Here is a 27,953-nt window from a genome sequence, read left to right on the forward strand (position 1 = left end):
AGATGAAATCTGGAAAGAAGCTTTCTGAGAAACTGCTAAGTGTTCTGTTAATTCATCTCACAGAGTTACATCTGTATTTCGTGGATCTCTTTGCTAGCTTTATTTCTGTGGAATCTGAGAATAGATATTTCGGATCCCCTTGAGGACTATAGGGCCAAAGGAAATATCCTCCGATAACAAAGAGAAAGAAGCTTTCTAAGAAACTTCTGTGTGTTCTGTGAAATCATCTCACAGAGTTACAGCTTTCCCCTCAAGAAGCCTTTCGCTAAGACAGTTCTTGTGGAATTGGCAAAGTGATATTTGGAAGCCCATAGAGGGCTATGGTGAAAAAGGAAATATCCTCAGATGAAATCTGGAAAGAAGCTTTCTGAGAAACTGCTCTGTGATGTGTGACTTCCACTCACAGAGTTACATCTGTATTTCGTGGATCTCTTTGCTAGCCTTATTTCTGTGGAATCTGAGAACAGATATTTCGGATCCCTTTGAAGACTATAGGGCCAAAGGAAATATCCTCCGATAACAAAGAGAAAGAAGCTTTCTGAGAAACTTCTTTGTGTTCTGTGAAATCATCTCACAGAGTTACAGTTTTCGTCTCAAGAAGCCTTTCGCTAAGACAGTTCTTGTGGAATTGGAAAACTGATATTTGGAAGCCCATAGAGGGCTATGGTGAAAAAGGAAATATCCTCAGATGAAATCTGGTCAGAAGCTTTCTGAGTAACTGCTTAGTGTTCTGTTAATTCATCTCACAGAGTTACGTATGTATTTCGTGGATCTCTTTGCTAGCCTTATTTCTGTGGAATCTGAGAACAGATATTTCGGATCCCTTTGAAGACTATAGGGCCAAAGGAAATATCCTCCGATAACAAAGAGAAAGAAGCTTTCTGAGAAACTTCTGTGTGTTCTGTGAAACCATCTCACAGAGTTACAGCTTTCGCCTCAAGAAGCCTTTCGCTAAGACAGTTCTTGTGGAATTGGCAAAGTGATATTTGGAAGCCCCTAGAGGGCTATGGTGAAAAAGGAAATATCCTCAGCTGAAATCTGGAAAGAACCTTTCTGAGAAACTGCTCTGTGATGAGTGACTTCCACTCACAGAATTACATCTGTATTTCGTGGATCTCTTTGCTAGCCTTATTTCTGTGGAATCTGAGAACAGATATTTCGGATCCCTTTGAACAATATAGGGCCAAAGGAAATATCCTCCGATAACAAACAGAAAGAAGCTTTATGAGAAACTTCTTTGTGTTCTGTGAAATCATCTCACAGAGTTACAGCATTCTAATAAAGAAGCCTTTCGCTAAGACAGTTCTTGTGGAATTGGCAAAGTGATATTTGGAAGCCCATAGAGGGCTATGGTGAAAAAGGAAATATCCTCAGATGAAATCTGGAAAGAAGCTTTCTGAGAAACTGTTCTGTGATGTGTGACTTCCACTCACAGAGTTACATCTGTATTTCGTGGATCTCTTTGCTAGCCTTATTTCTGTGGAATCTGAGAACAGATATTTCGGATCCCTTTGAAGAGTATACGGCCAAAGGAAATATCCTCCGATTACAAAGAGAAAGAAGCTTTCTGAGAAACTTCTTCGTGTTCTGTGAAATCATCTCACAGAGTTTCAGCTTTCCCCTCAAGAAGCCTTTCGCTAAGACATTTCTGGGGGAATTGGCAAAGTGATATTTGGAACCCCTAGAGGGCTATGGTGAAAAAGGAAATATCCTCAGATGAAATCTGGAAAGAAGCTTTCTGAGAAACTGCTTAGTGTTCTGTTAATTCATCTCACAGAGTTACATCTGTATTTCGTGGATCTCTTTGCTAGCCTTATTTCTGTGGAATCTGAGAACAGATATTTCGGATCCCTTTGAAGACTATAGGGCCAAAGGAAATATCCTCCGATAACAAAGAGAAAGAAGCTGTCTGAGAAACATCTTTGTGTTCTGTGAAATCAACTCACAGAGATACAGCTTTCCCCTCAAGAAGCCTTTCGCTAAGACAGTTCTTGTGGAATTGGCAAAGTGATATTTGGAAGCCCATAGAGGGCTATGGTGAAAAAGGAAATATCCTCAGATGAAATCTGGAAAGAAGCTTTCTGAGAAACTGCTTAGTGTTCTGTTAATTCATCTCACAGAGTTACATCTGTATTTCGTGGATCTCTTTGCTAGCCTTATTTCTGTGGAATCTGAGAACAGATATTTCAGATCCCTTTGAAGACTATAGGGCCAAAGGAAATATCCTCTGGTAACAAAGAGAAAGAAGCTTTCTGAGAAACTTCTTCGTGTTCTGTGAAATCATCTCACAGAGTTTCAGCTTTCCCCTCAAGAAGCCTTTCGCTAAGACAGTTCTTGTGGAATTGGCAAAGTGATATTTGGAACCCCTAGAGGGCTATGGTGAAAAAGGAAATATCCTCAGATAAAATCTGGAAAGAAGCTTTCTGAGAAACTGCTTAGTGTTCTGTTAATTCATCTCACAGAGTTACATGTGTATTTCGTGGATTTCTTTGCTAGCCTTATTTCTGTTGAATCTGAGAACAGATATTTCGGATCCCTTTGAAGACTATAGGGCCAAAGGAAATATCCTCCGATAACAAAGAGAAAGAAGCTGTCTGAGAAACTTCTTTGTGTTCTGTGAAATCATCTCACAGAGTTACAGCTTTCCCCTCAAGAAGCCTTTCGCTAAGACAGTTCTTGTGGAATTGGCAAAGTGATATTTGGAAGCCCATAGAGGGTTATGGTGAAAAAGGAAATATCCTCAGATGAAATCTGGAAAGAAGCTTTCTGAGAAACTGCTCTGTGATGAGTGACTTCCACTCACAGAGTTACATCTGTATTTTGTGGATCTCTTTGCTAGCCTTATTTCTGTGGAATCTGAGAACAGATATTTCGGACACTTTGAAGACTATAGGGCCAAAGGAAATAACCTCCGATAACAAAGAGAAAGAAGGTTTCTGATAAACTTCTTTGTGTTCTGTGAAATCATCTCACAGAGTTACAGCTTTCCCCTCAGGAAGCCTTTTGCTAAGACAGTTCTTGTGGAATTGGCAAAGTGATATTTGGAAGCCCATAGAGGGCTATGTTGAAAAAGGAAATATCCTCAGATGAAATCTGGAAAGAAGCTTTCTGAGAAACTGCTTAGTGTTCTGTTAATTCATCTCACAGAGTTACATCTGTATTTCGTGGATCTCTTTGCTAGCCTTATTTCTGTGGAATCTGAGAACAGATATTTCGGATCCCTTTGAAGACAATAGGGCCAAAGGAAATATCCTCCGATAACAAAGAGAAAGAAGCTGTCTGAGAAACTTCTTTGTGTTCTGTGAAATCATCTCACAGAGTTACAGCTTTCCCCTCAAGAAGCCTTTCGCTAAGACAGTTCTTGTGGAATTGGCAAAGTGATATTTGGAAGCCCATAGAGGGCTATGGTGAAAAAGGAAATATCCTCAGATGAAATCTGCAAAGAAGGTTTCTGAGAAACTGTTCTGTGATGTGTGACTTCCACTCACAGAGTTACATCTGTATTTCGTGGATCTCTTTGCTAGCCTTATTTCTGTGGAATCTGAGAACAGATATTTCGGATCCCTTTGAAGACTATAGGGCCAAAGGAAATATCCTCCGATAACAAAGAGAAAGAAGCTTTCTGAGAAACTTCTTCGTGTTCTGTGAAATCATCTCACAGAGTTTCAGCTTTCCCCTCAAGAAGCCTTTCGCTAAGACATTTCTTGTGGAATTGGCAAAGTGATATTTGGAACCCCTAGAGGGCTATGGTGAAAAAGGAAATATCCTCAGATGAAATCTGGAAAGAAGCTTTCTGAGAAACTGCTTAGTGTTCTGTTAATTCATCTCACAGAGTTACATCTGTATTTCGTGGATCTCTTTGCTAGCCTTATTTCTGTGGAATCTGAGAACAGATATTTCGGATCCCTTTGAAGACTATAGGGCCAAAGGAAATATCCTCCGATAACAAAGAGAAAGAAGCTGTCTGAGAAACATCTTTGTGTTCTGTGAAATCAACTCACAGAGATACAGCTTTCCCCTCAAGAAGCCTTTCGCTAAGACAGTTCTTGTGGAATTGGCAAAGTGATATTTGGAAGCCCATAGAGGGCTATGGTGAAAAAGGAAATATCCTCAGATGAAATCTGGAAAGAAGCTTTCTGAGAAACTGCTTAGTGTTCTGTTAATTCATCTCACAGAGTTACATCTGTATTTCGTGGATCTCTTTGCTAGCCTTATTTCTGTGGAATCTGAGAACAGATATTTCAGATCCCTTTGAAGACTATAGGGCCAAAGGAAATATCCTCCGATAACAAAGAGTAAGAAGCTTTCTGAGAAACTTCTTCGTGTTCTGTGAAATCACCTCACAGAGTTTCAGCTTTCCCCTCAAGAAGCCTTTCGCTAAGACAGTTCTTGTGGAATTGGCAAATGATATTTGGAACCCCTAGAGGGCTATGGTGAAAAAGGAAATATCCTCAGATGAAATCTGGAAAGAAGCTTTCTGAGAAACTGCTTAGTGTTCTGTTAATTCATCTCACAGAGTTACATCTGTATTTCGTGGATCTCTTTGCTAGCCTTATTTCTGTGGAATCTGAGAACAGATATTTCGGATCCCTTTGAAGACTATAGGGACAAAGGAAATATCCTCCGATAACAAAGAGAAAGAAGCTGTGTGAGAAACATCTTTGTGTTCTGTGAAATCAACTCACAGAGTTACAGCTTTCCCCTCAAGAAGCCTTTCGCTAAGACAGTTCTTGTGGAATTGGCAAAGTGATATTTGGAAGCCCATAGAGGTCTATGGTGAAAAAGGAAATATCCTCAGATGAAATCTGGAAAGAAGCTTTCTGAGAAACTGCTAAGTGTTCTGTTAATTCATCTCACAGAGTTACATCTGTATTTCGTGGATCTCTTTGCTAGCTTTATTTCTGTGGAATCTGAGAATAGATATTTCGGATCCCCTTGAGGACTATAGGGCCAAAGGAAATATCCTCCGATAACAAAGAGAAAGAAGCTTTCTAAGAAACTTCTGTGTGTTCTGTGAAATCATCTCACAGAGTTACAGCTTTCCCCTCAAGAAGCCTTTCGCTAAGACAGTTCTTGTGGAATTGGCAAAGTGATATTTGGAAGCCCATAGAGGGCTATGGTGAAAAAGGAAATATCCTCAGATGAAATCTGGAAAGAAGCTTTCTGAGAAACTGCTCTGTGATGTGTGACTTCCACTCACAGAGTTACATCTGTATTTCGTGGATCTCTTTGCTAGCCTTATTTCTGTGGAATCTGAGAACAGATATTTCGGATCCCTTTGAAGACTATAGGGCCAAAGGAAATATCCTCCGATAACAAAGAGAAAGAAGCTTTCTGAGAAACTTCTTTGTGTTCTGTGAAATCATCTCACAGAGTTACAGTTTTCGTCTCAAGAAGCCTTTCGCTAAGACAGTTCTTGTGGAATTGGAAAACTGATATTTGGAAGCCCATAGAGGGCTATGGTGAAAAAGGAAATATCCTCAGATGAAATCTGGTTAGAAGCTTTCTGAGTAACTGCTTAGTGTTCTGTTAATTCATCTCACAGAGTTACGTATGTATTTCGTGGATCTCTTTGCTAGCCTTATTTCTGTGGAATCTGAGAACAGATATTTCGGATCCCTTTGAAGACTATAGGGCCAAAGGAAATATCCTCCGATAACAAAGAGAAAGAAGCTTTCTGAGAAACTTCTGTGTGTTCTGTGAAACCATCTCACAGAGTTACAGCTTTCGCCTCAAGAAGCCTTTCGCTAAGACAGTTCTTGTGGAATTGGCAAAGTGATATTTGGAAGCCCCTAGAGGGCTATGGTGAAAAAGGAAATATCCTCAGCTGAAATCTGGAAAGAAGCTTTCTGAGAAACTGCTCTGTGATGAGTGACTTCCACTCACAGAGTTACATCTGTATTTCGTGGATCTCTTTGCTAGCCTTATTTCTGTGGAATCTGAGAACAGATATTTCGGATCCCTTTGAACACTATAGGGCCAAAGGAAATATCCTCCGATAACAAAGAGAAAGAAGCTTTATGAGAAACTTCTTTGTGTTCTGTGAAATCATCTCACAGAGTTACAGCATTCTAATAAAGAAGCCTTTCGCTAAGACAGTTCTTGTGGAATTGGCAAAGTGATATTTCGAAGCCCATAGAGGGCTATGGTGAAAAAGGAAATATCCTCAGATGAAATCTGGAAAGAAGCTTTCTGAGAAACTGTTCTGTGATGTGTGACTTCCACTCACAGAGTTACATCTGTATTTCGTGGATCTCTTTGCTAGCCTTATTTCTGTGGAATCTGAGAACAGATATTTCGGATCCCTTTGAAGAGTATACGGCCAAAGGAAATATCCTCCGATTACAAAGAGAAAGAAGCTTTCTGAGAAACTTCTTCGTGTTCTGTGAAATCATCTCACAGAGTTTCAGCTTTCCCCTCAAGAAGCCTTTCGCTAAGACATTTCTGGGGGAATTGGCAAAGTGATATTTGGAACCCCTAGAGGGCTATGGTGAAAAAGGAAATATCCTCAGATGAAATCTGGAAAGAAGCTTTCTGAGAAACTGCTTAGTGTTCTGTTAATTCATCTCACAGAGTTACATCTGTATTTCGTGGATCTCTTTGCTAGCCTTATTTCTGTGGAATCTGAGAACAGATATTTCGGATCCCTTTGAAGACTATAGGGCCAAAGGAAATATCCTCTGATAACAAAGACAAAGAATCTGTACGAGAAACATCTTTGTGTTCTGAGAAATCAACTCACAGAGTTACAGCTTTCCCCTCAAGAAGCCTTTCGCTAAAACAGTTCTTGTGGAATTGGCAAAGTGATATTTGGAAGCCCATAGAGGGCTATGGTGAAAAAGGAAATATCCTCAGATGAAATCTGGAAAGAAGCTTTCTGAGAAACTGCTTAGTGTTCTGTCAATTCATCTCACAGTGTTACATCTGTATTTCGTGGATCTCTTTGCTAGCCTTATTTCTGTGGAATCTGAGAACAGATATTTCGGATCCCTTTGAAGACTATAGGGCCAAAGGAACTATCCTCCGATAACAAAGAGAAAGAAGCTTTCTGAGAAACTTTTTTGTGTTCTGTGAAATCATCTCACAGAGTTACAGCTTTCCCCTCAAGAAGCCTTTCGCTAAGACAGTTCTTGTGGAATTGGCAAAGTGATATTTGGAAGCCCATAGAGGGCGATGGTGAAAAAGGAAATATCCTCAGATGAAATCTGGAAAGAAGCTTTCTGAGAAACTGCTCTGTGATGTGTGACTTCCACTCACAGAGTTACATGTGTATTTCGTGGATCTCTTTGCTAGCCTTATTTCTGTGGAATCTGAGAACAGATATTTCGGATCCCTTTGAAGACTATAGGGCCAAAGGAAATATCCTCCGATAACAAAGAGAAAGAAGCTTTCTGAGAAACTTCTTTGTGTTCTGTTAAATCATCTCACAGAGTTACAGCTTTCCCGTCAAGAAGCCTTTCGCTAAGACAGTTCTTGTGGAATTGGCAAAGTGATATTTGGAAGCCCATAGAGGGCTATGGTGAAAAAGGAAATATCCTCAGATGAAATCTGGAAAGAAGCTTTCTGAGAAACTGCTAAGTGTTCTGTTAATTCATCTCACAGAGTTACATGTGTATTTCGTGGATCTCTTTGGTAGCCTTATTTCTGTGGAATCTGAGAACAGATATTTCGGATCCCTTCGAAGACAATAGGGCCAAAGGAAATATCCTCCGATAACAAAGAGAAAGAAGCTTTCTGAGAATCTTCTTTGTGTTCTGTGAAATCATCTCACAGAGTTACAGCTTTCCCCTCAAGAAGCCTTTCGCAAAGACAGTTCTTGTGGAATTGGCAAAGTGATATTTAGAAGCCCATAGAGGGCTATGGTGAAAAAGGAAATATCCTCAGATGAAATCTGGAAAGAAGCTTTCTGAGAAACTGCTTAGTGTTCTGTTAATTCATCTCACAGAGTTACATCTGTATTTCGTGGATCTCTTTGCTAGCCTTATTTCTGTGGAATCTGAGAAGAGATATTTCGGATCCCTTTGAGGACTATAGGGCCAAAGAAAATATCCTCCGATAACAAAGAGAAAGAAGCTTTCTGAGAAACTTCTTTGTGTTCTGTGAAATCATCTCACAGAGTTACAGCTTTCCCCTCAAGAAGCCTTTCGCTAAGACAGTTCTTGTGGAATTGGCAAAGTGATATTTGGAAGCCCATAGTGGGCTATGGTGAAAAAGGAAATATCCTCAGATGAAATCTGGAAAGAAGATTTCTGAGAAACTGCTTAGTGTTCTGTTAATTCATCTCACAGAGTTACATCTGTATTTCGTGGATTTCTTTGCTAGCCTTATTTCTGTGGAATCTGAGAACAGATATTTCGGATCCCTTTGAAGACTATAGGGCCAAAGGAAATATCCTCCGATAACAAAGAGAAAGAAGCTTTCTGAGAAACTTCTTTGTGTTCTGTGAAATCATCTCACAGAGTTACAGCTTTCACCTCAAGAAGCCTTTCGCTAAGACAGTTCTTGTGGAATTGGAAAACTGATATTTGGAAGCCCATAGAGGGCTATGGTGAAAAAGGAAATATCCTCAGATGAAATCTGGTAAGAAGCTTTCTGAGTAACTGCTTAGTGTTCTGTTAATTCATCTCACAGAGTTACATTTGTATTTCGTGGATCTCTTTGCTAGCCTTATTTCTGTGGAATCTGAGAACAGATATTTCGGATCCCTTTGAAGACTATAGGGCCAAAGGAAATATCCTCCGATAACAAAGAGAAAGAAGCTTTCAGAGAAACTTCTTTGTGTTCTGTGAAATCATCTCACAGAGTTACAGCTTTCCCCTCAAGAAGCCTTTCGCTAAGACAGTTCTTGTGGAATTGGCAGAGTGATATTTGGAAGCCCATAGAGGGCTATGTTGAAAAAGGAAATATCCTCAGATGAAATCTGGAAAGAAGCTTTCTGAGAAACTGCTCTGTGATGTGTGACTTCCACTCACAGAGTTACATCTGTATTTCGTGGATCTCTTTGCTAGCCTTATTTCTGTGGAATCTGAGAACAGATATTTCGGATCCCTTTGAAGACTATAGGGCCAAAGAAAATATCCTCCGATAACAAAGAGAAAGAAGCTTTCTGAGAAACTTCTTTGTGTTCTGTGAAATCATCTCACAGCGTTACAGTTTTCCTCTCAAGAAGCCTTTCGCTAAGACAGTTCTTGTGGAATTGGAAAACTGATACTTGGAAGCCCATAGAGGGCTATGGTGAAACAGGAAGTATCCTCAGATGAAATCTGGTAAGAAGCTTTCTGAGTAACTGCTTAGTGTTCTGTTAATTCATCTCAGAGAGTTACTTATGTAGTTCGTGGATCTCTTTGCTAGCCTTATTTCAGTGGAATCTGAGAACAGATATTTCGGATACCTTTGAAGACTATAGGGCCAAAGGAAATATCCTCCGATAACAAAGAGAAAGAAGCTTTCTGAGAAACTTCTTCGTGTTCTGTGAAATCATCTCACAGAGTTACAGCTTTCCCCTCAAGAAGCCTTTCGCTAAGACAGTTCTTGTGGAATTGGCAAAGTGATATTTGGAAGCCCATAGAGGGCTATGGTGAAAAAGCAAATATCCTCAGATTAAATCTGGAAAGAAGCTTTCTGAGTAACTGCTTAGTGTTCTGTTAATTCATCTCACAGAGTTACATCTGTATTTCGTGGATTTCTTTGCTAGCCTTATTTCTGTGGAATCTGAGAACAGATATTTCGGATCCCTTTGAAGACTATAGGGCCAAAGGAAATATCCTCCGATAACAAAGAGAAAGAAGCTTTCTGAAAAACTTCTTTGTGTTCTGTGAAATCATCTCACAGAGTTACAGCTTTCCCCTCAAGAAGTCTTTCGCTAAGACAGTTCTTGTGGAATTGGAAAACTGATATTTGGAAGCCCATAGAGGGCTATGGTGAAAAAGGAAATATCCTCAGATGAAATCTGGTAAGAAGCTTTCTGAGTAACTGCTTAGTGTTCTGTTAATTCATCTCACAGAGTTACATCTGTATTTCGTGGATCTCTTTGCTAGCCTTATTTCTGTGGAATCTGAGAACAGATATTTCGGATCCCTTTGAAGACTATAGGGCCAAAGGAAATATCCTCCGATAACAAAGAGAAAGAAGCTTTCTGAGAAACTTCTTTGTGTTCTGTGAAATCATCTCACAGAGTTTCAGCTTTTCCCTCAAGAAGTCTTTCGATAAGACAGTTCTTGTGCAATTGGCAAAGTGATATTTGGAAGCCCATAGAGGGCTATGGTGAAAAAGGAAATATCCTCAGATGAAATCCGGAAAGAAGCTTTCTGAGAAACTGCTTAGTGTTCTGTTAATTCATCTCACAGAGTTACATCTGTATTTCGTGGATCTCTTTGCTAGCCTTATTTCTGTGGAATCTGAGAACAGATACTTCGGATCCCTTTGAAGACTATAGGGCCAAAGGAAATATCCTCCGATAACAAAGAGAAAGAAGCTTTCTGAGAAACTTCTTCGTGTTCTGTGAAATCATCTCACAGAGTTTCAGCTTTCCACTCAAGAAGCCTTTAGCTAAGACATTTCTTGGGGAATTGGCAAAGTGATATTTGGAACCCCTAGAGGGCTATGGTGAAAAAGGAAATATCCTCAGATGAAATCTGGAAAGAAGCTTTCTGAGAAACTGCTTAGTGTTCTGTTAATTCATCTCAAAGAGTTACATCTCTATTTCGTGGATCTCTTTGCTAGCCTTATTTCTGTGGAATCTGAGAACAGATATTTCGGATCCCTTTGAAGACTATAGGGCCAAAGGAACTATCCTCCGATAACAAAGAGAAAGAAGCTTTCTGAGAAACTTCTTTGTGTTCTGTGAAATCATCTCACAGAGTTTCAGCTTTCCTCTCAAGAAGCCTTTCGCTAAGACAGTTCTTGTGGAATTGGCAAAGTGATATTTGGAAGCCCATAGAGGGCTATGGTGAAAAAGGAAATATCCTCAGATGAAATCTGAAAAGAAGCTTTTGAGAAACTGCTAAGTGTTCTGTTAATTCATCTCACAGAGTTACATCTGTATTTCGTGGATCTCTTTGCTAGCCTTATTTCTGTGTAATCTGTGAACAGATATTTCGGATCCCTTTGAGGACTATAGGGCCAAAGGAAATATCCTCCGATAACAAAGAGAAAGAAGCTTTCTGAGAAACTTCTTTGTGTTCTGTTAAATCATCTCACAGAGTTACAGCTTTCCCCTCAAGAAGCCTTTCGCTAAGACAGTTCTTATGGAATTGGCAAAGTGATATTTGGAAGCCCATAGAGGGCAATGGTGAAAAAGGAAATATCCTCAGATGAAATCTGGAAAGAAGCTTTCTGAGAAACTGCTTAGTGTTCTGTTAATTCATCTCACAGAGTTACATCTGTATTTCGTGGATTTCTTTGCTAGCCTTATTTCTGTGGAATCTGAGAACAGATATTTCGGATCCCTTTGAAGACTATAGGGCAAAAGGAAATATCCTCCGATAACAAAGAGAAAGAAGCTTTCTGAGAAACTTCTTTGTGTTCTGTGAAATCATCTCACAGAGTTACAGCTTTCCCCTCAAGAAGCCTTTCGCTAAGACAGTTCTTGTGGAATTGGCAAAGTGATATTTGGAAGCCCATAGTGGGCTATGGTGAAAAAGGAAATATCCTCAGATGAAATCTGGAAAGAAGCTTTCTGAGAAACTGCTTAGTGTTCTGTTAATTCATCTCACAGAGTTACATCTGTATTTCGTGGATTTCTTTGCTAGCCTTATTTCTGTGGAATCTGAGAACAGATATTTCGGATCCCTTTGAAGACTATAGGGCCAAAGGAAATATCCTCCGATAACAAAGAGAAAGAAGCTTTCTGAGAAACTTCTTTGTGTTCTGTGAAATCATCTCACAGAGTTACAGCTTTCCCCTCAAGAAGCCTTTCGCTAAGACAGTTCTTGTGGAATTGGCAAAGTGATATTTGGAAGCCCATAGAGGGCTATGTTGAAAAAGGAATTATCCTCAGATGAAATCTGGAAAGAAGCTTTCTGAGAAACTGCTCTGTGATGTGTGACTTCCACTCACAGAGTTACATCTGTATTTCGTGGATCTCTTTGCTAGCCTTATTTCTGTGGAATCTGAGAACAGATATTTCGATTCCCTTTGAAGTCTATAGGGCCAAAGGAAATATCCTCCGATAACAAAGAGAAAGAAGCTGTCTGAGAAACATCTTTGTGTTCTGTGAAATCAACTCACAGAGATACAGCTTTCCCCTCAAGAAGCCTTTCGCTAAGACAGTTCTTGTGGAATTGGCAAAGTGATATTTGGAAGCCCATAGAGGGCTATGGTGAAAAAGGAAATATCCTCAGATGAAATCTGGAAAGAAGCTTTCTGAGAAACTGCTTAGTGTTCTGTTAATTCATCTCACAGAGTTACATCTGTATTTCGTGGATCTCTTTGCTAGCCTTATTTCTGTGGAATCTGAGAACAGATATTTCAGATCCCTTTGAAGACTATAGGGCCAAAGGAAATATCCTCCGATAACAAAGAGTAAGAAGCTTTCTGAGAAACTTCTTCGTGTTCTGTGAAATCACCTCACAGAGTTTCAGCTTTCCCCTCAAGAAGCCTTTCGCTAAGACAGTTCTTGTGGAATTGGCAAAGTGATATTTGGAACCCCTAGAGGGCTATGGTGAAAAAGGAAATATCCTCAGATGAAATCTGGAAAGAAGCTTTCTGAGAAACTGCTTAGTGTTCTGTTAATTCATCTCACAGAGTTACATCTGTATTTCGTGGATCTCTTTGCTAGCCTTATTTCTGTGGAATCTGAGAACAGATATTTCGGATCCCTTTGAAGACTATAGGGACAAAGGAAATATCCTCCGATAACAAAGAGAAAGAAGCTGTGTGAGAAACATCTTTGTGTTCTGTGAAATCAACTCACAGAGTTACAGCTTTCCCCTCAAGAAGCCTTTCGCTAAGACAGTTCTTGTGGAATTGGCAAAGTGATATTTGGAAGCCCATAGAGGTCTATGGTGAAAAAGGAAATATCCTCAGATGAAATCTGGAAAGAAGCTTTCTGAGAAACTGCTAAGTGTTCTGTTAATTCATCTCACAGAGTTACATCTGTATTTCGTGGATCTCTTTGCTAGCTTTATTTCTGTGGAATCTGAGAATAGATATTTCGGATCCCCTTGAGGACTATAGGGCCTAAGGAAATATCCTCCGATAACAAAGAGAAAGAAGCTTTCTAAGAAACTTCTGTGTGTTCTGTGAAATCATCTCACAGAGTTACAGCTTTCCCCTCAAGAAGCCTTTCGCTAAGACAGTTCTTGTGGAATTGGCAAAGTGATATTTGGAAGCCCATAGAGGGCTATGGTGAAAAAGGAAATATCCTCAGATGAAATCTGGAAAGAAGCTTTCTGAGAAACTGCTCTGTGATGTGTGACTTCCACTCACAGAGTTACATCTGTATTTCGTGGATCTCTTTGCTAGCCTTATTTCTGTGGAATCTGAGAACAGATATTTCGGATCCCTTTGAAGACTATAGGGCCAAAGGAAATATCCTCCGATAACAAAGAGAAAGAAGCTTTCTGAGAAACTTCTTTGTGTTCTGTGAAATCATCTCACAGAGTTACAGTTTTCGTCTCAAGAAGCCTTTCGCTAAGACAGTTCTTGTGGAATTGGAAAACTGATATTTGGAAGCCCATAGAGGGCTATGGTGAAAAAGGAAATATCCTCAGATGAAATCTGGTTAGAAGCTTTCTGAGTAACTGCTTAGTGTTCTGTTAATTCATCTCACAGAGTTACGTATGTATTTCGTGGATCTCTTTGCTAGCCTTATTTCTGTGGAATCTGAGAACAGATATTTCGGATCCCTTTGAAGACTATAGGGCCAAAGGAAATATCCTCCGATAACAAAGAGAAAGAAGCTTTCTGAGAAACTTCTGTGTGTTCTGTGAAACCATCTCACAGAGTTACAGCTTTCGCCTCAAGAAGCCTTTCGCTAAGACAGTTCTTGTGGAATTGGCAAAGTGATATTTGGAAGCCCCTAGAGGGCTATGGTGAAAAAGGAAATATCCTCAGCTGAAATCTGGAAAGAAGCTTTCTGAGAAACTGCTCTGTGATGAGTGACTTCCACTCACAGAGTTACATCTGTATTTCGTGGATCTCTTTGCTAGCCTTATTTCTGTGGAATCTGAGAATAGATATTTCGGATCCCTTTGAACACTATAGGGCCAAAGGAAATATCCTCCGATAACAAAGAGAAAGAAGCTTTATGAGAAACTTCTTTGTGTTCTGTGAAATCATCTCACAGAGTTACAGCATTCTAATAAAGAAGCCTTTCGCTAAGACAGTTCTTGTGGAATTGGCAAAGTGATATTTCGAAGCCCATAGAGGGCTATGGTGAAAAAGGAAATATCCTCAGATGAAATCTGGAAAGAAGCTTTCTGAGAAACTGTTCTGTGATGTGTGACTTCCACTCACAGAGTTACATCTGTATTTCGTGGATCTCTTTGCTAGCCTTATTTCTGTGGAATCTGAGAACAGATATTTCGGATCCCTTTGAAGAGTATACGGCCAAAGGAAATATCCTCCGATTACAAAGAGAAAGAAGCTTTCTGAGAAACTTCTTCGTGTTCTGTGAAATCATCTCACAGAGTTTCAGCTTTCCCCTCAAGAAGCCTTTCGCTAAGACATTTCTGGGGGAATTGGCAAAGTGATATTTGGAACCCCTAGAGGGCTATGGTGAAAAAGGAAATATCCTCAGATGAAATCTGGAAAGAAGCTTTCTGAGAAACTGCTTAGTGTTCTGTTAATTCATCTCACAGAGTTACATCTGTATTTCGTGGATCTCTTTGCTAGCCTTATTTCTGTGGAATCTGAGAACAGATATTTCGGATCCCTTTGAAGACTATAGGGCCAAAGGAAATATCCTCTGATAACAAAGACAAAGAATCTGTACGAGAAACATCTTTGTGTTCTGAGAAATCAACTCACAGAGTTACAGCTTTCCCCTCAAGAAGCCTTTCGCTAAAACAGTTCTTGTGGAATTGGCAAAGTGATATTTGGAAGCCCATAGAGGGCTATGGTGAAAAAGGAAATATCCTCAGATGAAATCTGGAAAGAAGCTTTCTGAGAAACTGCTTAGTGTTCTGTCAATTCATCTCACAGTGTTACATCTGTATTTCGTGGATCTCTTTGCTAGCCTTATTTCTGTGGAATCTGAGAACAGATATTTCGGATCCCTTTGAAGACTATAGGGCCAAAGGAACTATCCTCCGATAACAAAGAGAAAGAAGCTTTCTGAGAAACTTTTTTGTGTTCTGTGAAATCATCTCACAGAGTTACAGCTTTCCCCTCAAGAAGCCTTTCGCTAAGACAGTTCTTGTGGAATTGGCAAAGTGATATTTGGAAGCCCATAGAGGGCGATGGTGAAAAAGGAAATATCCTCAGATGAAATCTGGAAAGAAGCTTTCTGAGAAACTGCTCTGTGATGTGTGACTTCCACTCACAGAGTTACATGTGTATTTCGTGGATCTCTTTGCTAGCCTTATTTCTGTGGAATCTGAGAACAGATATTTCGGATCCCTTTGAAGACTATAGGGCCAAAGGAAATATCCTCCGATAACAAAGAGAAAGAAGCTTTCTGAGAAACTTCTTTGTGTTCTGTTAAATCATCTCACAGAGTTACAGCTTTCCCGTCAAGAAGCCTTTCGCTAAGACAGTTCTTGTGGAATTGGCAAAGTGATATTTGGAAGCCCATAGAGGGCTATGGTGAAAAAGGAAATATCCTCAGATGAAATCTGGAAAGAAGCTTTCTGAGAAACTGCTAAGTGTTCTGTTAATTCATCTCACAGAGTTACATGTGTATTTCGTGGATCTCTTTGGTAGCCTTATTTCTGTGGAATCTGAGAACAGATATTTCGGATCCCTTCGAAGACAATAGGGCCAAAGGAAATATCCTCCGATAACAAAGAGAAAGAAGCTTTCTGAGAATCTTCTTTGTGTTCTGTGAAATCATCTCACAGAGTTACAGCTTTCCCCTCAAGAAGCCTTTCGCAAAGACAGTTCTTGTGGAATTGGCAAAGTGATATTTAGAAGCCCATAGAGGGCTATGGTGAAAAAGGAAATATCCTCAGATGAAATCTGGAAAGAAGCTTTCTGAGAAACTGCTTAGTGTTCTGTTAATTCATCTCACAGAGTTACATCTGTATTTCGTGGATCTCTTTGCTAGCCTTATTTCTGTGGAATCTGAGAAGAGATATTTCGGATCCCTTTGAGGACTATAGGGCCAAAGAAAATATCCTCCGATAACAAAGAGAAAGAAGCTTTCTGAGAAACTTCTTTGTGTTCTGTGAAATCATCTCACAGAGTTACAGCTTTCCCCTCAAGAAGCCTTTCGCTAAGACAGTTCTTGTGGAATTGGCAAAGTGATATTTGGAAGCCCATAGTGGGCTATGGTGAAAAAGGAAATATCCTCAGATGAAATCTGGAAAGAAGATTTCTGAGAAACTGCTTAGTGTTCTGTTAATTCATCTCACAGAGTTACATCTGTATTTCGTGGATTTCTTTGCTAGCCTTATTTCTGTGGAATCTGAGAACAGATATTTCGGATCCCTTTGAAGACTATAGGGCCAAAGGAAATATCCTCCGATAACAAAGAGAAAGAAGCTTTCTGAGAAACTTCTTTGTGTTCTGTGAAATCATCTCACAGAGTTACAGCTTTCACCTCAAGAAGCCTTTCGCTAAGACAGTTCTTGTGGAATTGGAAAACTGATATTTGGAAGCCCATAGAGGGCTATGGTGAAAAAGGAAATATCCTCAGATGAAATCTGGTAAGAAGCTTTCTGAGTAACTGCTTAGTGTTCTGTTAATTCATCTCACAGAGTTACATTTGTATTTCGTGGATCTCTTTGCTAGCCTTATTTCTGTGGAATCTGAGAACAGATATTTCGGATCCCTTTGAAGACTATAGGGCCAAAGGAAATATCCTCCGATAACAAAGAGAAAGAAGCTTTCAGAGAAACTTCTTTGTGTTCTGTGAAATCATCTCACAGAGTTACAGCTTTCCCCTCAAGAAGCCTTTCGCTAAGACAGTTCTTGTGGAATTGGCAGAGTGATATTTGGAAGCCCATAGAGGGCTATGTTGAAAAAGGAAATATCCTCAGATGAAATCTGGAAAGAAGCTTTCTGAGAAACTGCTCTGTGATGTGTGACTTCCACTCACAGAGTTACATCTGTATTTCGTGGATCTCTTTGCTAGCCTTATTTCTGTGGAATCTGAGAACAGATATTTCGGATCCCTTTGAAGACTATAGGGCCAAAGAAAATATCCTCCGATAACAAAGAGAAAGAAGCTTTCTGAGAAACTTCTTTGTGTTCTGTGAAATCATCTCACAGCGTTACAGTTTTCCTCTCAAGAAGCCTTTCGCTAAGACAGTTCTTGTGGAATTGGAAAACTGATACTTGGAAGCCCATAGAGGGCTATGGTGAAACAGGAAGTATCCTCAGATGAAATCTGGTAAGAAGCTTTCTGAGTAACTGCTTAGTGTTCTGTTAATTCATCTCAGAGAGTTACTTATGTAGTTCGTGGATCTCTTTGCTAGCCTTATTTCAGTGGAATCTGAGAACAGATATTTCGGATACCTTTGAAGACTATAGGGCCAAAGGAAATATCCTCCGATAACAAAGAGAAAGAAGCTTTCTGAGAAACTTCTTCGTGTTCTGTGAAATCATCTCACAGAGTTACAGCTTTCCCCTCAAGAAGCCTTTCGCTAAGACAGTTCTTGTGGAATTGGCAAAGTGATATTTGGAAGCCCATAGAGGGCTATGGTGAAAAAGCAAATATCCTCAGATTAAATCTGGAAAGAAGCTTTCTGAGTAACTGCTTAGTGTTCTGTTAATTCATCTCACAGAGTTACATCTGTATTTCGTGGATTTCTTTGCTAGCCTTATTTCTGTGGAATCTGAGAACAGATATTTCGGATCCCTTTGAAGACTATAGGGCCAAAGGAAATATCCTCCGATAACAAAGAGAAAGAAGCTTTCTGAAAAACTTCTTTGTGTTCTGTGAAATCATCTCACAGAGTTACAGCTTTCCCCTCAAGAAGTCTTTCGCTAAGACAGTTCTTGTGGAATTGGAAAACTGATATTTGGAAGCCCATAGAGGGCTATGGTGAAAAAGGAAATATCCTCAGATGAAATCTGGTAAGAAGCTTTCTGAGTAACTGCTTAGTGTTCTGTTAATTCATCTCACAGAGTTACATCTGTATTTCGTGGATCTCTTTGCTAGCCTTATTTCTGTGGAATCTGAGAACAGATATTTCGGATCCCTTTGAAGACTATAGGGCCAAAGGAAATATCCTCCGATAACAAAGAGAAAGAAGCTTTCTGAGAAACTTCTTTGTGTTCTGTGAAATCATCTCACAGAGTTTCAGCTTTTCCCTCAAGAAGTCTTTCGATAAGACAGTTCTTGTGCAATTGGCAAAGTGATATTTGGAAGCCCATAGAGGGCTATGGTGAAAAAGGAAATATCCTCAGATGAAATCCGGAAAGAAGCTTTCTGAGAAACTGCTTAGTGTTCTGTTAATTCATCTCACAGAGTTACATCTGTATTTCGTGGATCTCTTTGCTAGCCTTATTTCTGTGGAATCTGAGAACAGATACTTCGGATCCCTTTGAAGACTATAGGGCCAAAGGAAATATCCTCCGATAACAAAGAGAAAGAAGCTTTCTGAGAAACTTCTTCGTGTTCTGTGAAATCATCTCACAGAGTTTCAGCTTTCCACTCAAGAAGCCTTTAGCTAAGACATTTCTTGGGGAATTGGCAAAGTGATATTTGGAACCCCTAGAGGGCTATGGTGAAAAAGGAAATATCCTCAGATGAAATCTGGAAAGAAGCTTTCTGAGAAACTGCTTAGTGTTCTGTTAATTCATCTCAAAGAGTTACATCTCTATTTCGTGGATCTCTTTGCTAGCCTTATTTCTGTGGAATCTGAGAACAGATATTTCGGATCCCTTTGAAGACTATAGGGCCAAAGGAACTATCCTCCGATAACAAAGAGAAAGAAGCTTTCTGAGAAACTTCTTTGTGTTCTGTGAAATCATCTCACAGAGTTTCAGCTTTCCTCTCAAGAAGCCTTTCGCTAAGACAGTTCTTGTGGAATTGGCAAAGTGATATTTGGAAGCCCATAGAGGGCTATGGTGAAAAAGGAAATATCCTCAGATGAAATCTGAAAAGAAGCTTTTGAGAAACTGCTAAGTGTTCTGTTAATTCATCTCACAGAGTTACATCTGTATTTCGTGGATCTCTTTGCTAGCCTTATTTCTGTGTAATCTGTGAACAGATATTTCGGATCCCTTTGAGGACTATAGGGCCAAAGGAAATATCCTCCGATAACAAAGAGAAAGAAGCTTTCTGAGAAACTTCTTTGTGTTCTGTTAAATCATCTCACAGAGTTACAGCTTTCCCCTCAAGAAGCCTTTCGCTAAGACAGTTCTTATGGAATTGGCAAAGTGATATTTGGAAGCCCATAGAGGGCAATGGTGAAAAAGGAAATATCCTCAGATGAAATCTGGAAAGAAGCTTTCTGAGAAACTGCTTAGTGTTCTGTTAATTCATCTCACAGAGTTACATCTGTATTTCGTGGATTTCTTTGCTAGCCTTATTTCTGTGGAATCTGAGAACAGATATTTCGGATCCCTTTGAAGACTATAGGGCAAAAGGAAATATCCTCCGATAACAAAGAGAAAGAAGCTTTCTGAGAAACTTCTTTGTGTTCTGTGAAATCATCTCACAGAGTTACAGCTTTCCCCTCAAGAAGCCTTTCGCTAAGACAGTTCTTGTGGAATTGGCAAAGTGATATTTGGAAGCCCATAGTGGGCTATGGTGAAAAAGGAAATATCCTCAGATGAAATCTGGAAAGAAGCTTTCTGAGAAACTGCTTAGTGTTCTGTTAATTCATCTCACAGAGTTACATCTGTATTTCGTGGATTTCTTTGCTAGCCTTATTTCTGTGGAATCTGAGAACAGATATTTCGGATCCCTTTGAAGACTATAGGGCCAAAGGAAATATCCTCCGATAACAAAGAGAAAGAAGCTTTCTGAGAAACTTCTTTGTGTTCTGTGAAATCATCTCACAGAGTTACAGCTTTCCCCTCAAGAAGCCTTTCGCTAAGACAGTTCTTGTGGAATTGGCAAAGTGATATTTGGAAGCCCATAGAGGGCTATGTTGAAAAAGGAATTATCCTCAGATGAAATCTGGAAAGAAGCTTTCTGAGAAACTGCTCTGTGATGTGTGACTTCCACTCACAGAGTTACATCTGTATTTCGTGGATCTCTTTGCTAGCCTTATTTCTGTGGAATCTGAGAACAGATATTTCGATTCCCTTTGAAGTCTATAGGGCCAAAGGAAATATCCTCCGATAACAAAGAGAAAGAAGCTTTCTGAGAAACTTCTTCGTGTTCTGTGAAATCATCTCACAGAGTTTCAGCTTTCCCCTCAAGAAGCCTTTCGCTAAGACAGTTCTTGTGGAATTGGCTAAGTGATATTTGGAAGCCCATAGAGGGCTATGGTGAAAAAGGAAATATCCTCAGATGAAATCTGGAAAGAAGCTTTCTGAGAAACTGCTTAGTGTTCTGTTAATTCATCTCACAGAGTTACATCTGTATTTCGTGGATTTCTTTGCTAGCCTTATTTCTGTGGAATCTGAGAACAGATATTTCGGATCCCTTTGAAGACTATAGGGACAAAGGAAATATCCTCCGATAACAAAGAGAAAGAAGCTTTCTGAGAAACTTCTTTGTGTTCTGTGAAATCATCTCACAGAGTTACAGCTTTCCCCTCAAGAAGCCTTTCGCTAAGACAGTTCTTGTGGAATTGGAAAACTGATATTTGGAAGCCCATAGAGGGCTATGGTGAAAAAGGAAATATCCTCAGATGAAATCCGGAAAGAAGCTTTCTGAGAAACTGCTTAGTGTTCTGTTAATTCATCTCACAGAGTTACATCTGTATTTCGTGGATCTCTTTGCTAGCCTTATTTCTGTGGAATCTGAGAACAGATACTTCGGATCCCTTTGAAGACTATAGGGCCAAAGGAAATATCCTCCGATAACAAAGAGAAAGAAGCTTTCTGAGAAACTTCTTCGTGTTCTGTGAAATCATCTCACAGAGTTTCAGCTTTCCACTCAAGAAGCCTTTAGCTAAGACATTTCTTGGGGAATTGGCAAAGTGATATTTGGAACCCCTAGAGGGCTATGGTGAAAAAGGAAATATCCTCAGATGAAATCTGGAAAGAAGCTTTCTGAGAAACTGCTTAGTGTTCTGTTAATTCATCTCAAAGAGTTACATCTGTATTTCGTGGATCTCTTTGCTAGCCTTATTTCTGTGGAATCTGAGAACAGATATTTCGGATCCCTTTGAAGACTATAGGGCCAAAGGAACTATCCTCCGATAACAAAGAGAAAGAAGCTTTCTGAGAAACTTCTTTGTGTTCTGTGAAATCATCTCACAGAGTTTCAGCTTTCCTCTCAAGAAGCCTTTCGCTAAGACAGTTCTTGTGGAATTGGCAAAGTGATATTTGGAAGCCCATAGAGGGCTATGGTGAAAAAGGAAATATCCTCAGATGAAATCTGAAAAGAAGCTTTTGAGAAACTGCTAAGTGTTCTGTTAATTCATCTCACAGAGTTACATCTGTATTTCGTGGATCTCTTTGCTAGCCTTATTTCTGTGTAATCTGTGAACAGATATTTCGGATCCCTTTGAGGACTATAGGGCCAAAGGAAATATCCTCCGATAACAAAGAGAAAGAAGCTTTCTGAGAAACTTCTTTGTGTTCTGTTAAATCATCTCACAGAGTTACAGCTTTCCCCTCAAGAAGCCTTTCGCTAAGACAGTTCTTATGGAATTGGCAAAGTGATATTTGGAAGCCCATAGAGGGCAATGGTGAAAAAGGAAATATCCTCAGATGAAATCTGGAAAGAAGCTTTCTGAGAAACTGCTTAGTGTTCTGTTAATTCATCTCACAGAGTTACATCTGTATTTCGTGGATTTCTTTGCTAGCCTTATTTCTGTGGAATCTGAGAACAGATATTTCGGATCCCTTTGAAGACTATAGGGCAAAAGGAAATATCCTCCGATAACAAAGAGAAAGAAGCTTTCTGAGAAACTTCTTTGTGTTCTGTGAAATCATCTCACAGAGTTACAGCTTTCCCCTCAAGAAGCCTTTCGCTAAGACAGTTCTTGTGGAATTGGCAAAGTGATATTTGGAAGCCCATAGTGGGCTATGGTGAAAAAGGAAATATCCTCAGATGAAATCTGGAAAGAAGCTTTCTGAGAAACTGCTTAGTGTTCTGTTAATTCATCTCACAGAGTTACATCTGTATTTCGTGGATTTCTTTGCTAGCCTTATTTCTGTGGAATCTGAGAACAGATATTTCGGATCCCTTTGAAGACTATAGGGCCAAAGGAAATATCCTCCGATAACAAAGAGAAAGAAGCTTTCTGAGAAACTTCTTTGTGTTCTGTGAAATCATCTCACAGAGTTACAGCTTTCCCCTCAAGAAGCCTTTCGCTAAGACAGTTCTTGTGGAATTGGCAAAGTGATATTTGGAAGCCCATAGAGGGCTATGTTGAAAAAGGAATTATCCTCAGATGAAATCTGGAAAGAAGCTTTCTGAGAAACTGCTCTGTGATGTGTGACTTCCACTCACAGAGTTACATCTGTATTTCGTGGATCTCTTTGCTAGCCTTATTTCTGTGGAATCTGAGAACAGATATTTCGATTCCCTTTGAAGTCTATAGGGCCAAAGGAAATATCCTCCGATAACAAAGAGAAAGAAGCTTTCTGAGAAACTTCTTCGTGTTCTGTGAAATCATCTCACAGAGTTTCAGCTTTCCCCTCAAGAAGCCTTTCGCTAAGACAGTTCTTGTGGAATTGGCTAAGTGATATTTGGAAGCCCATAGAGGGCTATGGTGAAAAAGGAAATATCCTCAGATGAAATCTGGAAAGAAGCTTTCTGAGAAACTGCTTAGTGTTCTGTTAATTCATCTCACAGAGTTACATCTGTATTTCGTGGATTTCTTTGCTAGCCTTATTTCTGTGGAATCTGAGAACAGATATTTCGGATCCCTTTGAAGACTATAGGGACAAAGGAAATATCCTCCGATAACAAAGAGAAAGAAGCTTTCTGAGAAACTTCTTTGTGTTCTGTGAAATCATCTCACAGAGTTACAGCTTTCCCCTCAAGAAGCCTTTCGCTAAGACAGTTCTTGTGGAATTGGAAAACTGATATTTGGAAGCCCATAGAGGGCTATGGTGAAAAAGGAAATATCCTCAGAGGAAATCTGGAAAGAAGCTTTCTGAGAAACTGCTTAGTGTTCTGTTAATTCATCTCACAGAGTTACATCTGTATTTCGTGGATTTCTTTGCTAGCCTTATTTCTGTGGAATCTGAGAACAGATATTTCGGATCCCTTTGAAGACTATAGAGCCAAAGGAAATATCCTCCGATAACAAAGAGAAAGAAGCTTTCTGAGAACCTTCTTTGTGTTCTGTGAAATCATCTCACAGAGGTACAGCTTTCCCCTCAAGAAGCCTTTCACTAAGACAGTTCTTGTGGAATTGGCAAAGTGATATTTGGAAGCCCATAGAGGGCAATGGTGAAAAAGGAAATATCCTCAGATGAAATCTGGAAAGAAGCTGTCTGAGAAACTGCTCTGTGATGTTTGACTTCCACTCACAGAGTTACATCTGTATTTCGTGGATCTCTTTGCTAGCCTTATTTCTGTGGACTCTGAGAACAGATATTTCGGATCCCTTTGAAGACTATAGGGCCAAAGGAAATATCCTCCGATAACAAAGAGAAAGAAGCTTTCTGAGAAACTTCTTCGTGTTCTTCGAAATCATCTCACAGAGTTTCAGCTTTCCCCTCAAGAAGCCTTTCGCTAAGACAGTTCTTGTGGAATTTGCAAAGTGATATTTGGAAGCCCATAGAGGGCTATGGTGAAAAAGGAAATATCCTCAGATGAAATCTGGAAAGAAGCTTTCTGAGAAACTGCTTAGTGTTCTGTTAATTCATCTCACAGAGTTACATCTGTATTTCGTGGATCTCTTTGCTAGCCTTATTTCTGTGGAATCTGAGAACAGATATTTCGGATCCCTTTGAAGACTATAGGGCCAAAGGAAATATCCTCCGATAACAAAGAGAAAGAAGCTTTCTGAGAAACTTCTTTGTGTTCTGTGAAATCATCTCACAGAGTTACAGCTTTCCCCTCAAGAAGCCTTTCGCTAAGACAGTTCTTGTGGAATTGGCAAAGTGATATTTGGAAGCCCATAGAGGGCTATGGTGAAAAAGGAAATATCCTCAGATGAAATCTGCAAAGAAGCTTTCTGAGAAACTGCTTAGTGTTCTGTTAATTCATCTCACAGAGTTACATCTGTATTTCGTGGATTTCTTTGCTAGCCTTATTTCTGTGGAATCTGAGAACAGATATTTCGGATCCCTTTGAAGACTATAGGGCCAAAGGAAATATCCTCCGATAACAAAGAGAAAGAAGCTTTCTGAGAACCTTCTTTGTGTTCTGTGAAATCATCTCACAGAGTTACAGCTTTCCCCTCAAGAAGCCTTTCGCTAAGACAGTTCTTGTGGAATTGGAAAACTGATATTTGGAAGCCATTGAGGGCTATGGTGAAAAAGGAAATATCCTCAGATGAAATCTGGTAAGAAGCTTTCTGAGTAACTGCTTAGTGTTCTGTTAATTAATCTCACAGAGTTACATATGTATTTCGTGGATCTCTTTGCTAGCCTTATTTCTGTGGAATCTGAGAACAGATATTTCGGATCCCTTTGAAGACTATAGGGCCAAAGAAAATATCCTCCGATAACAAAGAGAAAGAAGCTTTCTGAGAAACTTCTTTGTGTTCTGTGAAATCATCTCACAGAGTTTCAGCTTTTCCCTCAAGAAGTCTTTCGATAAGACAGTTCTTGTGGAATTGGCAAAGTGATATTTGGAAGCCCATAGAGGGCTATGGTGAAAAAGGAAATATCCTCAGATGAAATCCGGAAAGAAGCTTTCTGAGAAACTGCTTAGTGTTCTGTTAATTCATCTCACAGAGTTACATCTGTATTTCGTGGATCTCTTTGCTAGCCTTATTTCTGTGGAATCTGAGAACAGATATTTCGGATCCCTTTGAAGACTATAGGGCCAAAGGAACTATCCTCCGATAACAAAGAGAAAGAAGCTTTCTGAGAAACTTCTTTGTGTTCTGTGAAATCATCTCACAGAGTTACAGCTTTCCCCTCAAGAAGCCTTTCGCTAAGACAGTTCTTGTGGAATTGGCAAAGTGATATTTGGAAGCCCATAGAGGGCTATGGTGAAAAAGGAAATATCCTCAGATGAAATCTGAAAAGAAGCTTTTGAGAAACTGCTAAGTGTTCTGTTAATTCATCTCACAGAGTTACATCTGTATTTCGTGGATCTCTTTGCTAGCCTTATTTCTGTGTAATCTGTGAACAGATATTTCGGATCCCTTTGAGGACTATAGGGCCAAAGGAAATATCCTCCGATAACAAAGAGAAAGAAGCTTTCTGAGAAACTTCTTTGTGTTCTGTGAAATCATCTCACAGAGTTACAGCTTTCCCCTCAAGAAGCCTTTCGCTAAGACAGTTCTTGTGGAATTGGCAAAGTGATATTTGGAAGCCCATAGAGGGCAATGGTGAAAAAGGAAATATCCTCAGACGAAATCCGGAAAGAAGCTTTCTGAGAAACTGCTTAGTGTTCTGTTAATTCATCTCACAGAGTTACATCTGTATTTCGTGGATCTCTTTGCTAGCCTTATTTCTGTGGAATCTGAGAACAGATACTTCGGATCCCTTTGAAGACTATAGGGCCAAAGGAAATATCCTCCGATAACAAAGAGAAAGAAGCTTTCTGAGAAACTTCTTCGTGTTCTGTGAAATCATCTCACAGAGTTACAGCTTTCCCCTCAAGAAGCCTTTAGCTAAGACATTTCTTGGGGAATTGGCAAAGTGATATTTGGAACCCCTAGAGGGCTATGGTGAAAAAGGAAATATCCTCAGATGAAATCTGGAAAGAAGCTTTCTGAGAAACTGCTTAGTGTTCTGTTAATTCATCTCAAAGAGTTACATCTCTATTTCGTGGATCTCTTTGCTAGCCTTATTTCTGTGGAATCTGAGAACAGATATTTCGGATCCCTTTGAAGACTATAGGGCCAAAGGAACTATCCTCCGATAACAAAGAGAAAGAAGCTTTCTGAGAAACTTCTTTGTGTTCTGTGAAATCATCTCACAGAGTTTCAGCTTTCCTCTCAAGAAGCCTTTCGCTAAGACAGTTCTTGTGGAATTGGCAAAGTGATATTTGGAAGCCCATAGAGGGCTATGGTGAAAAAGGAAATATCCTCAGATGAAATCTGAAAAGAAGCTTTTGAGAAACTGCTAAGTGTTCTGTTAATTCATCTCACAGAGTTACATCTGTATTTCGTGGATCTCTTTGCTAGCCTTATTTCTGTGTAATCTGTGAACAGATATTTCGGATCCCTTTGAGGACTATAGGGCCAAAGGAAATATCCTCCGATAACAAAGAGAAAGAAGCTTTCTGAGAAACTTCTTTGTGTTCTGTTAAATCATCTCACAGAGTTACAGCTTTCCCCTCAAGAAGCCTTTCGCTAAGACAGTTCTTATGGAATTGGCAAAGTGATATTTGGAAGCCCATAGAGGGCAATGGTGAAAAAGGAAATATCCTCAGATGAAATCTGGAAAGAAGCTTTCTGAGAAACTGCTTAGTGTTCTGTTAATTCATCTCACAGAGTTACATCTGTATTTCGTGGATTTCTTTGCTAGCCTTATTTCTGTGGAATCTGAGAACAGATATTTCGGATCCCTTTGAAGACTATAGGGCAAAAGGAAATATCCTCCGATAACAAAGAGAAAGAAGCTTTCTGAGAAACTTCTTTGTGTTCTGTGAAATCATCTCACAGAGTTACAGCTTTCCCCTCAAGAAGCCTTTCGCTAAGACAGTTCTTGTGGAATTGGCAAAGTGATATTTGGAAGCCCATAGTGGGCTATGGTGAAAAAGGAAATATCCTCAGATGAAATCTGGAAAGAAGCTTTCTGAGAAACTGCTTAGTGTTCTGTTAATTCATCTCACAGAGTTACATCTGTATTTCGTGGATTTCTTTGCTAGCCTTATTTCTGTGGAATCTGAGAACAGATATTTCGGATCCCTTTGAAGACTATAGGGCCAAAGGAAATATCCTCCGATAACAAAGAGAAAGAACCTTTCTGAGAACCTTCTTTGTGTTCTGTGAAATCATCTCACAGAGGTACAGCTTTCCCCTCAAGAAGCCTTTCACTAAGACAGTTCTTGTGGAATTGGCAAAGTGATATTTGGAAGCCCATAGAGGGCAATGGTGAAAAAGGAAATATCCTCAGATGAAATCTGGAAAGAAGCTGTCTGAGAAACTGCTCTGTGATGTTTGACTTCCACTCACAGAGTTACATCTGTATTTCGTGGATCTCTTTGCTAGCCTTATTTCTGTGGACTCTGAGAACAGATATTTCGGATCCCTTTGAAGACTATAGGGCCAAAGGAAATATCCTCCGATAACAAAGAGAAAGAAGCTTTCTGAGAAACTTCTTCGTGTTCTTCGAAATCATCTCACAGAGTTTCAGCTTTCCCCTCAAGAAGCCTTTCGCTAAGACAGTTCTTGTGGAATTTGCAAAGTGATATTTGGAAGCCCATAGAGGGCTATGGTGAAAAAGGAAATATCCTCAGATGAAATCTGGAAAGAAGCTTTCTGAGAAACTGCTTAGTGTTCTGTTAATTCATCTCACAGAGTTACATCTGTATTTCGTGGATCTCTTTGCTAGCCTTATTTCTGTGGAATCTGAGAACAGATATTTCGGATCCCTTTGAAGACTATAGGGCCAAAGGAAATATCCTCCGATAACAAAGAGAAAGA

Source organism: Macaca nemestrina, chromosome 1 (assembly GCF_043159975.1).
Source record: "Macaca nemestrina isolate mMacNem1 chromosome 1, mMacNem.hap1, whole genome shotgun sequence".
NCBI lineage: Eukaryota > Metazoa > Chordata > Mammalia > Primates > Cercopithecidae > Macaca > Macaca nemestrina.